The sequence below is a fragment of the Nymphaea colorata genome, chromosome 4, assembly GCF_008831285.2.
Source record: "Nymphaea colorata isolate Beijing-Zhang1983 chromosome 4, ASM883128v2, whole genome shotgun sequence".
NCBI lineage: Eukaryota > Viridiplantae > Streptophyta > Magnoliopsida > Nymphaeales > Nymphaeaceae > Nymphaea > Nymphaea colorata.
In genome coordinates, this window is record NC_045141.1 from 247271 (window position 1) to 260293 (window position 13023).

A 13023-nucleotide genomic window follows, 5' to 3' on the forward strand; every position below is an offset into this window, starting at 1 on the left:
TGACATTTTGGTTCACTCCCTACACCAATGGACCTATTGCTTTAGGAGAGGTACGGTGTCTACTTTTTTTTTTTGTTCACATGTATGGATCGTACCACATATATTGCTTAGAAGATGTTTTTATTTGTTTTCTTTTTTGGTCGCATCCTTCCATGCATTATGTATTTATGCATGATTCAATTAATTGATGTCATCTCTTATGCTAGCATGGTATTTGTGTCTATGTATTGCACCACATAGAATGCACGAGATTTGTTAATGCCCAGCTTTGCACGTCAACAAGACGTCTTTATTCATGAATAGAAGTGCATAGTAGTGATGGCTATGTCTAAGCTTCGTTAATGTTGTATCCCTTTCTGCCGCAAGAAATTTATGCCTAAAGGGAGGAACGGGAGGGGGAAGAGGAGGTGGAGCCGGAAGGGGGAAGAGGAGGAGGAGGTGGAGGCAAAAGGGGAATGGGAGATGGGAGGAGGAGGGGGAGGACTGAGGAGGAGGAGGGGGGACAGGCCGGGCCGGGTACCCGCCGGGCCGCATCATTGGGCCCGGGCCCAGCCCGAGACCCGGTTTTCCCAGCCCGGGTCCAGGCCCGAGCGGGCCGGATACCAGGTACCCGCCGGCAGTTCGGCCCGACACCCAGGCTTAGTTTCAACTCCAGACATGGCGACTTCACACTCCTATGCAAAGAAACCTCAACCAATCGGGGGAAAAGAGAAAAGGAAAAAAACTAGTAAAAGGAAACAATCAAATAATTAATTTTATATATATATATATATATATATATATATATACTTGCAGTCCAAACAAGGGTTAAACTTGTAGTTCTCTAGGAGCCAGAGATGGCCACAGCAACTTCCGGCAATGACCTAAATCCTTGAAACCCCATGCGAGCAGAATTAGATTGAAGGGGAAAGAAATAACTAAATAAAATAAGAGAGAACTCAGTTAATTGCTTTGGCCTGGTGCCGCACTGCCACCATGGCGCATGGTTGGGCCATGGGAACCCACGGCCTATAAAGAAACAAGAGAAGAGAGATAAAAGAGGGTTGAAATGGTGCGTCTTGAACCTTTTCATGAAAAGATTGAAATTCAACCCTTGAGTTTATAAAAGTTTTCAATAACGCTGTTATGATATGAAATATTTTCTCGCTTCGTCGTTCTAGGAAAACCGTTGCAAAAAGGGGGACCATGGGCATGGCGGTTGTTTTGCAATTTTGGAAACTTTATATGTCTACAAATTCTAACAAAGGGCTCCAAAATCGTAAAATCTGTTTCGCGCTGTTTTAAGATTAGAAAAATTTCCAAGAGAATACGTTATGACTGGCTTTGAGCAAAACTCTAATTTTTATCTCTTGGTGTTGGTGCTTTTTTCTGAGGCTCCCTAGTTTGAAATTGCTTTCCAGTGCGCAAAACTAGAAAGGGAATGCACTAGACTCGTCCCAGATTGGGAACTTCAAAGTGTTTTCATGCTTGCTTAATTTCCATGATTGCAAAAAGAAAGTTTATGGACACAAACTTAACCCATTTCAATTAGCGAAGGATAGATCTGGAACTATTTTGTTTTGCTATCGTATATTTCAATAATTGTAAATGCTTCAAAATATGGCTCTCTCTTGTTTGAGATATATACTAATTGTGAATGGAATTAGATATAATTTTTTACTCCTATTAAAACTGGATGTTTTAATTGTGAAAAATCAGATTTGGATATAGATCCAATTGGTTTAAAAATACATATAATTGTTGTGTGTGTGTGTGTGTGTGTGTGTGTGTCTATATATATATATATATATATATATATATATATATATATATGAATTTGGATTTGGATCCAGCATTCTTTGCAAATAGAATGGTTACAGTTAAATCATATCTCGACTTGGATCCAATTTGTATGGAAATAGGTATTTCAATTAAGATGAACTTGGATTCACGTTTGATTGGTTTATAGAATAAATATATATTTTACTTGTTGAGAAAATTTGGATATTGATCCAACTTATTTTGAAAATGTATATCTTTCTTTGAAAGTAATTTTAGATTTGGACCAACTTATTTTGAGAATATAAGTTAGTTTTAGACATGGGCCAACTTGTTTGAAAGGTATATTTTAGTTACTGAAAATTAATTCGTGTTTTGAAAAATTAATCAATGAGATTTGAATCTGGATCTAGCTTGGCTTGAAGCATATATGTTTTACTTGTTTAGGTTTTGCGAAATTATGAATTTGCTTGAATTAATATTTAATATGTAGACTTCTATCTGAATGAAGAAAACGCACGTGCTTGTGAACATGTGACTAAAATGATTGTGTGGATTAAAAGCTTAAATTATGCATATCTAAGTTCCTACATGTGATGTTAACTTTGTATTGAGCACATGCAATGAAAGCATGGAAAGTAAATCTAAATATCTTAAATAAATGCTCATAATGGTTAATTAATATCTACCCTGACCTTGAATGATCTGAACTGCTCAAAGGAGAAGGCTGACACCGTCTCTGTGGCATAAGAATGAGATAGAGGTATATATATATATATATATATATATATAGAGAGAGAGAGAGAGAGAGCAATTTGCTCAAGATTTTTGTCTCGCGAATAACACGAAAGGAATAAAGGAAAATAAGGCCTCACCTGATTGTTTTTGAGCCCTTGCAATGAGGGGACGACATTTTCCATGGCGACTGAAGGAGCTACAAGTTCATGTTATGGTGGAAGAGTGATGAAGAACAAAGTCAGCATATCACCAGCAATGGAGAGAGAAAGAGAGTGAGAGAGAGAGTGAGTGAGAGAGAGAGAGAGAGAGAGAGAGAGAGACAGCGAGTGTGCAGGAGAATGAGACGGTGACAGAGACGGCTTCAATGTGAGGGTTTCAAGAAGCATGAGAGGGAGACAGCGAGCGTGCAGGAGAGTGAGACGGTGTGAGAGATGACTCCAACGTTAAGGTTTCTAGCAGCAGGAGAGGGAGATGGGGACTGTGCAGGAGAGTGAGACGGTGAAAGAGATGACTCGAACGTGAGGGTTTTGAGCGAAAAGAGTGTGAGGGTTCCGAACTAGGGCACTTTTAGAAAAAAATGAACGCCTCCCGTTCTAGGGGGAGGTCACTCCACACAAAAACACAAAGAACTATGTGCCCTCGATAGTGTTTTTGTCCATTGTTGGGTGGTGTTACATAATACACTTTACTCAGGACATTGTGTTTTGAAAATGGGTGTTACTCAATCCAAATACCCTCTTAGAGGTGCATATTTTTGTATCTCTCAGTACATGATTTTGAGCTTCAACGCACATTTTTGTGCTTTAGTACATGATTTTGCATCTTATCGGCCATAGGTTTTTACAAATTTTCATATTTTGGTACTTAATTTCATGTTTGGGCACACCTTTTTCTGTTTTGGCACATGATTTCACGCTTCAATGCATATTTTTGTATTTTAGTATATGATTTCAAAATTCAGCACATATTTTTATGTATCAGCACACATTTTCATGCTCTAGTTTACACAAGTTTCAAATCTTTACAAATATTACAAGAACTTCAAATTTGATAAGCAACTGTATTAATTTATCACATTATATCATGATGGTATCGAAGTGATTCTGATACTATAGAGGGTTGTTTGGTAGTAGAGATATTTTGTAAGTTTTTTAAAAATCTATGCAAAGACTAGGGTGGGTTCATGAAACAATAGCTCTATTTCTCTATGAATATGCTTCAATTTGTGATGTAGATTCATACATTTATAAAGTGTTCCCACTGCCAAATGTGAAAACTACAGCTCCCCAATTTGACCTATTCTTGTCTACTAGTGGTTTAAATTGCTTTTATTTAAACATAATCGTATAGATGAATATAAAATTTAACCAAAAAATTAGGAATAATGGAAAAGAAAAGAGAAATTGATGTTTAAATATGATTAAAAACAAGCTAGAACTATAAACATTGAAGACAGCTTTATGAAATATCACGTGGTCTGTTGGCATGTCGAAACTATACCGGTGATAAGTACAACTGGTACAGGTTTATACCGATGAGAATTACACGACTATAGACCTATACCGGTGACTGGACGCTAGAGAATGACTATATCTGTCACCTCTACAAATTCATACCGGTGATGACATGGGCCGCTAGGGGATGGTCACCGCTGTCGACTTGTAGTAGTAATTTTCATCACTGGTATATTTCCCTGTATCTCGAAAGCACCGCGAAACCATACATTACTTGGGTTGTTTGAGACGCACAAACACCTTATGTGCTCCTCAAGAACCAGTCTCTCTCTCTCTCTCTCTCTCTCGGTTTTGAGATTAACGCTTGGATTTTTTTACTAATTTTTTATCATGTAGTTATATTTTCTTCAGTGTGTTTTTGTTATTCTTTTTTGTTTACGTTTTTTCTCAGTACATTTAGCTATTGTTGGATGGAATGGGTTCCATCTTCAAAAGCATAAATCCAAACCTTTAAGATCCTATGAAGCAAGATAACATCTTTGTATATTGTTGCTCACCTCTTCGCGCAAACCTGAACAGAAACGTCTGAGAGAATATAAAACCAGATGAAGGAGAAAGTAGTAGAAACATGAAATGATTTTACCTAGAACTTTTGGACAAGATAATTTCCTGCATTCCCCAATAGCCCAATATTGGAGTAGGAACCAAATGACACGCTAGGCATCAAACAAGCACAAGAACTAGGAAGAGGAACGATCTTCTAAACTTCACAACTGAACAATAAATCCTATGAAATTTTCAAAAATTATAAAAATTATTGCTTGTTAGGTGTTTAAAGTAAACCTAGAGAATAAGAGACAAATTAAGAGTAATTACTTTTTAGAATAATATAGGTGTCTTTCAACAACTTTTTAGATTACTAATTAAGAACTTGAAAAAAATTATACGTAGGTCTTCAAAAATGCTAATAGTATTGTTTTTATGCTTTTAACAAAGTGCCAAACATTCGAAACCACTTTAACCATTTATATTAAGCTCAAATAATGCTTTTAAAAAAAGTAAAAGCGAATTGTGTACATGTAACCTTATGCATTTAATGCTATTCTCTATTGTTTGGAAACTAAAATAACTTACATATTCATTTCTTTTTCACAATATTTTTATTGGTACGAGTTAAATTCTCATTTTTAAGTGTAAAAAACTAATTTATGGGCCAACCTAAAAGTTTTTAAGGAATAAAAAGGTTAATTAAAATTTTTAATACTAGATTTTTTTTTTAAAATTGACAAATAGGGTCGGCAGATGCCTATCCATGGCATAATGGAAAGCAATATGAAAGAAATGATTTTTGGACCACGTGCTCATTTAGGTTAGGTCCCGACTCGATTGCCTCGTTTTGAAGACAAAGGTTGAAATTACATGTTGATTTCATTGCGTATCATTTTGGTGAATCATACGCCAGTCGGCCTATTTTTTGTTTTCACATTTAAAGATATTATAAAATTATTATTAAGTAATTAATAAATGAAATTATAATACAAATGTATACATTTAGGTATATATTATATAATATATATGCACATTTGTTATATATGTATAACATTATATATAAGTATGTATAGATATGTACTTATATGTATATATACGAATATACATAAATGCATATATATTCATGTTAGGAAGATTAATATCAGCCCTTCTACTCATCCGGAGTGAGGAGGCAGTCAGTCAATGACATTGATAACAATTCTCTAAAGTAACGGACTTGTGGAGATGGCCCAGAGTCTTCTTGCGTCTATTCTCCAACAAGTTAATTAATCAATTGGGTGTTTGATAGCCCCAAAAATTCATTGAAACTTATTTTTTAATGTTGTACAATGTACAAAAAAAAATACTCTAACGCATACTTTTTCTCCCTTTAGAAACCATAGCCCTACCCCAGCAAATTAAAAAAAAAAAAATTGAAAAAAATAAAAATTTTCACCCGGACCACAAAACCCAGGCCACCCTTTCGTTTTCGTTTTGCCCTATTTTGAAAACAGGTTTTCGAAAGGGAAAAAAACACAGGGCTGCGCCGCTGCAGGAAGAGAGTGCGAGGGAGAGAACGAGACAAAGAGAAGGAGATAGAGAATGAAAGAGTGAGAAATGGAGCACGAGAGACGGAGAGAGCAGGGCTGCAGGAAGGAGGTCGGAAGAGAAGAGGGGAGAGAATAACATGAGGAAAAAGGACACAACAGTAGTGGGTAATATCGTTTGAGATTTTCAATTTTCTCTTTTGGTTTTTAATTTTATTTTTGGATCAATGGTTTGGACGATTAGCTTGCGATTGGAATTATGGGATTCGAGCTTTTAATAATTCATAGCATGAGATTTACTGGGACTCCGGCAGATGAGTTTCTTGCTTGATGGTTGGACTGTTATTATGTGTGCTGCTATCTCCTTCATTATTGAGCAGTGGATAATGAAGCTGGGTTGTCAATCTATTTCCTTTCTCTATCAAGTGACCCTTATTGTTTTCAATTTGAACACTATTCGATTTGTTGTACGCGGTCGTGTTTCAACCACTTCAACTCTGGTTCTTAATTCTCATTGTGTGGCACTTATTAACATCCAGTCTATACATGCCCTTTTTCCATTGTTGAGTCTTTATTATTTCATTCTCCTGTTCGGGGAAATATTATTTTTTCAAATTGTACGAACATTTGTTGGACTTTCTTCTCTTTCTCTGCATTTTTATGAGATGCATGCAATCAGGTGTCTAGAAGTAGCGAACGTAGGCAACAATAACTTGCTGCCAAAGGGGCCATAACATGAAAGCTTGAGAAGCAGTGGTTAGACGTATGAAAATATAGCCCCATGCATCAATGGCCTATTATAGCCAGCTTAGAGAAACATGTTGTCGTTCAGTACTGCTCTCTGATTTTACAGTCGAAATCAAATGCTTAAACGAGAAGTGTGACTGGTTGTGACTTATTTAATTATCACTGACTAATGATGTTTGATATGGAAGAGAAAAACTGTGAAGCTTGTAGGAAAAATTTTTAGCACTAGCCACTAGGACTGACCCAATAGGACACCTGCATCTGAAGAACGAACATTACAAGGATGCAGGGACTTAGCAGGTATGCCCGGTTAATGTTGTTTCTCCTTCTTCTTTTTCTTTTCCTTGTTTTCCTCTTTTTGGTTTGGTCCTTTGTCAAATGTAGAGTGTCTGTAGCCCGATCATTGCAAAACTGAAACCGCTAGTGAATGTATAAGTAGTCAATATTATCTCGTATTTTTCATGAGAGGATTTATTTAGACTACTCAGTTTGGCTGGCAGGTGCCATAACAAGCTTTGCATCGTATCATGACATTGACCACTACAAACTATCATATTTTTCTACAATGCAATTGTCCTTATTCTAATCTACCACATGGATGTTGCACAAGATATCATTCTATTTCAGCATGTCCTGGAAAGTGATAACCAGTTAAACTGGTTGGCTATGGTATTGGAACAACCTTCAAATTATCATACATATGTATTCAAGATTTGGGTATTTCATTCTATAATTCCAAGAGGTTGCTTCAAGGGCACTTATGTTGGGTAAATTTTGGGGGTTTCCATAAATTTTGATAAGAATTTGATTGCATAGGGAGAAATTGAGTGAACTGAGCGTGGAGGAGTCAATTTTCGACATGCTTTAGAATGATTTTAGGAGAGGTATTTTCTTGAACTCACAAGACTATTAGGCATTCTCTGTTTTTTCCAATCTATAGCATGCCCTCTCATCCTTTGTTGGAGCTGAGAAGCAACACAGAATTGCTTTTTGTAGTTACAGGCATGGCTAATAGCATTTGCTTGAAATTGCATTTTGGTGTCGAATTTGCTTTCTTAAATTGATTATAGCTTTGCATCAGAGAGATTATAATCATTATATATTTCTTTTATGGTGTTTTATTATGAGATTTATTTTCTGTTGTTTTATTGTGAGATAATACCTTAGCATTTCCTAGCTTTATTCTAACTATTTGGATGTCAGTTGATTAGTGGTGACTCTGAACCCATATTTGTAGGGCCTATCCACTAGTAAGGCTGGGCGTCGGGCCGGGTTTGGGCCTGGAAAATCCCGACCCGGGCCGGGCCCGGGCCAGATAACGGCACCAGGCCCGGGCCGGATAGGCCGGCCCGGCAGCAGGCCCGGGCCGGATAGGCCGGCCCGGTCGGCCCGTCTCCCTCCCCCTTTCCTGCTTCCCCCCTTCCCGTCCGGCCGTCCCCCTTCCCGTCTCTCCTTCCCCCTTCCCGTCTCCCTCCCCCTTCCCCTTCCCAGTTGGCCAGTTCCCCTTCCCGTCTCCCTCCCCTTCCCATCTCTCCTTCCCCTTCTCAGTTCCCCTTCTCGTCTCCCTCCCCCTTCCCGGCGACCTGCACAACAACCCAGCTCCAACATGCTTCACCCTCTGGTTTGGCCATCCGCGGATCATCAAAGCTCGTCAATGCCACCTACTTGCTGATCTCTGTTCTACTTCAACAGGATTGCCACCTGCTCGAGCTCTTACTAGCAGCACAAGTCGTCAGATGTCTTCATCGCCACCAATTTCATTCGGATGATCGACTCCCCTTCCTATCGACATCGATTTTAGGTCATTCCTTCAATCGCTGCCATTTGAAACATCACCACCCTCCTCCGGCTTTAATTCGAACCCAGATTATCACTGTCCCCATTTTCGAAGCCCCCAACCCACTTGCACCTCGATCGTCTCTCTCTTTCTCGTTTTTTGAATCACCAAAACCTCAACTGGGCAGCCCATCTTCCCCCCATTCCATTGCCTCCGCTCAGCCTGCGCTCCATCTTTGTTCTTCACACGACGCCCTTGCTGTAACCGACTTCACACGAAGTATCCGACTTCATCTCCGGAGTCAGGCGACCACTGTGTGAGGGATTTGCACGACAACGTCGACAAGGCGCAGAAGGAAGAGGGTTTAGGGCTTTGGGAGGGGGAAACGCCGCACGGTCTCTGCAGGAAGGAGAACGACGAGCGAGGAGGGAGGTCGGCGGGCAGGAGGAGGTTGGTCGGCGGGCCGGGCCGGGCCTAATTTTTGGTGGCCAGGCCCGGTACCCGGCCCGACAATATTATCGGGCCGGGCCTGGGTCGGGCTGGCCGGCCCGATACCCACCCCTATCCACTAGTGGTAATTCGAAAAGCAAGGCAACATCATTAACAAGGGAGGGGAGAAAACAACTTTTTGTTGTTCTACAAAGTGCAAGAGGTTCAACAGGTGAATGTTTGTCTTCTTTAACTGCTGTGTACAAAGTGGTTGGTTCATAATTCTTGTTTTTCATAAGTTAAAATTTTAGTATCTTTCTTCAATATGTTTAAATTTTATTGTTTATTTTAAATTTCAGATTTTTCATGTTAGTTTATTGAGAAGATGATGAAAAATATTGAATAGGTAAAGTATTTTGTTGCATCTTTTTTATGTTAATGTTTATTTGAGTCATTATTTAGTTTCAATAATAAATGATATATTTTTTAATTACATTTTATTGTGCAGGTGAATGAAAGATGATATGTAACTATTTTCAATAAAAATAGAGGCAAAAACTGATTGTGTTACATAGAAAGAATGATTGTGTTACATAGAAAGAATAAAAAACTGCTTGTTTTAGGTAACATTTATTTTCTTAGTTTTTGAGTTTATAGATGTTTTTGTTTGCTACATTTTAGGTTGTGATATTTGTATGTCCACTTTATGCTCACACCTACGTCACTATAATAGAAATAGAGCACCTTATCTGTTTAGGATAGATCATGCTTTGTGTTAATGACACAAGCAATTATTAATATGTATCGTAGGACATATCATGCTTCATGTTAATGATGTGAGCAATTGTATACGGCATATGTTCACTTCTACTACGTTGTGGTTTGCAAATACTATATAAAGTGTGTGAGTTATATATATATATATATATATATATATATATATATATATATATATATATATAGAGAGAGAGAGAGAGAGAGAGAGAATATTACCATTTAGCCTGCCCCAAGAAAAAATCCTGCTCCGTCCCTGATCTTAAGCCATAACAATTGTTAAAACAGGTGAAGAATGAATTTAATCTTGTTTGATGATGTATTGTCTAATGCTGAAAATTTTCACCTGAACAAGTGAAATGGAAAACTATTTCAGTCTTATCAAACGTCTCTTAAGGAAAGACCTTTCTTGTATCTGTGAGATCTCTACTCGAGCTTAATTGAGGAGTTCCTCAAATGTGCCGTAGTTCCAACTCAATATAAATGCCACCCATGATATATATATATATATATATATGTGTGTGTGTGTGTATGTGTGTGTGTGTAATTTCTAGAAATTTATTTTTGGAATTGGTGAATCGGAAATAAAATCTACATTTCCAAAACCTCATTGTGTTTGCTAAACTTGGATTTATATTTCTGGAAACAAATTTCATCGTTTGATGGCAAAAAGGTGGAAATCGGTGGAAAAGTTGAAACTAGCTGAACCATCCAACCGAGCTCAAAACGGATTATTAATTACAACTAAAAGGAGAGTAAGGGCAAAAATAACATAAAGAAATATGATTTCATCAAAGAACATGAGAGACAAAGATTGGAGAAAATAGAAGGTAGAGAAATTTGGCCAATTAAGGAATTCAGTAAGTACAAGAACTGATGAATCTCTGCGGAACTAAATACAAGAGAACAAATGGGGAGAATTGGTAACAAAGTGGGGAGCACCAAAAATTGGTGATCATCATAGAGAGAGAGAGAGAGGGTGGGGGGAGAGAGATCGTTGTGAGGCAAACAACAGCATAAACGAAAACAAACCAAAAGGATGAAAAAAGAAGGTAAGCCTCAAAATAAATTCAATTTCCTAACCATACAAAAAGTGAGCTTCTTGTTGCGCAGGCCTCTTAGAAAGACCTCTGATATTCCAACTAAAGATTTTCATACGTAGAACTCAGTACCTCACGAGCAGTACTATCTGTCCTGAGGGCCATGCATTATCATTCCCTTCATTACCCTCATCTTGACGAAGATCAATAGGGGCTTGATTTATATTTTCATTCACCTTTTTCCTCTTCTTGTAACCATTACATCTGTATGGAAGGGCATCTTCCAAGCTAACCAATGTTACAAGAGGCTGACATTTCTTCCCCTTGCTAGCAAACCTTGTAGGCTTTTTGGTCCACCTCTACCTTTCATTTGCTACCTCCACTTGACTGCCCTGAATTGTTGTAGCCTGGTTAGGTCCTTCCTTCATAGACATGTCACCATCCTTCTCCTTTGGTTGAGCGGAGTCCTTGGGCCTAGCTGTGAACATGAACCTCGATGTGCCCGCCTGTTCGCCAGTGTTGTTAACTATTGTCTTTTTAATACTGGAAAAATTAATACTGAAAAAAAGATTAGATATTCGTTTTTCAGTGGTTTCAATCTTCCTTTCCTCTCCCTGCCCAGAGGTATCCTTCCCCCCTTTCATCCCTCTTTTTATTGTACTTATTGCACTCATTGTCACCAGCCTTCCTTACCTCCTACTGTCTAGAGGTTGCACCCCCAACCCCTTCATTACAAGATGAATTAGTTTCCAGATCTCGATCACGCTAAGTGTCATTCCCTTCAACTTTATCCAATTGATTGCTAAACACTGCAAATCTGTTACTCTGAGGTTCCCACCCTCCAAAGTCACTTTTTTTGGAAAATCCTCCTCTGGCTTTTTTAATCACCAAGGCCTTATTCCATGTCTGCTCCTCGACAATTGAGTTTTCAGCCTTCCCTTTATTCTTACAAGCATCCTCATAGTGTGAGGTTGTGCCACACGCATGACAGTATCGAGCCTTAGATTCATAGAGAACGTCTTGAATTATCTTGGACACCCTTACTTCAAGCTTGATTTTGGGCACCGGTATAAAATTGAGAGGAACATCAATGCATAACCGTTTAAAGGCAAGCTTGTCTCTATGCATAGTATATTCATCAGTTCTAACAAAGGATGCACCCAGCCCTTGTGCAATGGCTCTAGCCTCTAAGGCTATACGAGTTCCAGAACAAGACAGGGAGTTGAGGAAGACAAATCCATTGAGGAATTCGTTCCTCCTCATGCAGGCATAATTCAGAACCTAGCTTCCACCGATTGATAATAAGAAAACAACACCCAACAACCCATTTTCTACGCAGAACCTCCATGAGCTTCTCCTCAGAACTCACCAGCACCAAAAATCTCTCATTCCCAACGACAAAAAATTTCAGGCAGCTGACATTCACCCAAAAATTTTGTAAGGCCTAGAAAACATACTTATAATCCATGCTCGTGTTTGATCTTCCTCCATAGAATCCAGCCACTGCAGCAAAACAGTACAGCTCCTCCATTTTTTGATATGGTTCAGCAGGGAATACCACCGTAGGTTCCTCACCACTGTTTGGTATTTTACAAAATGTTTGGGATTTCAAGGTCTGTTGGGCTTTCATTCACAGGATTTATGGTAGATCGTTCAGTATGCTCATGAGTTGGATGTATTCACGATTTTTTTGTTTGTTCTTGTTCTTCTTCGTTGGACATAAATAAAATTCTTACCAAAAATGTTATTCAATGTGTCTAAATTTAGTTCAGTTTTGCTCTTCTTTTCTTGTGACTTTCTTCGTTCACGATCAATTGATTGAGCTGATAAGCCTAGTGGCATTGTTTCTTGCTTGATCTTTGTAGATAGACACTGGTTTAAAATGTTTGGGATTGCTAGGTCCGTTGGGCTTTCGGTGGCAGGACTTATGGAAGGTGGTTCAGTATGCCCATGGATTGGATGTATTCGTGAGTGCCCTATTCGTTCTTGTTCTCCTTTCTTGGACATGGAAAAAATCTTTCCGACTGTTTTGGTGTAAAGCTCAGGGATTTCTGATTGGATTGTTGGTTTCAGTGATAGAGTTGCTAAAATATCTATTACATAGATCATCAAAGATTTTTGCTTATTAATCATAGATATAGATTGGATAGACATTCATTTGATGAAACTAAAGAAATGAGAAGTGCTCATCTACCTCTTTCTGGATCCATGCACTGGAAAAAGCGGAACAT

At 38.4% G+C, this 13023-nt stretch overlaps 1 long non-coding RNA gene across 1 annotated transcript; it reads left to right on the forward strand.

The window, feature by feature from the left end:
* The first annotated feature begins 5990 nt into the window (after positions 1 to 5990).
* LOC116252852 (uncharacterized) lies at positions 5991 to 12989 on the forward strand. Its single transcript, XR_004172326.2, has 2 exons — positions 5991 to 6193; positions 12658 to 12989. It is a non-coding gene; the product is annotated as an uncharacterized LOC116252852 (long non-coding RNA).
* The last annotated feature ends 34 nt before the right edge of the window (positions 12990 to 13023 follow it).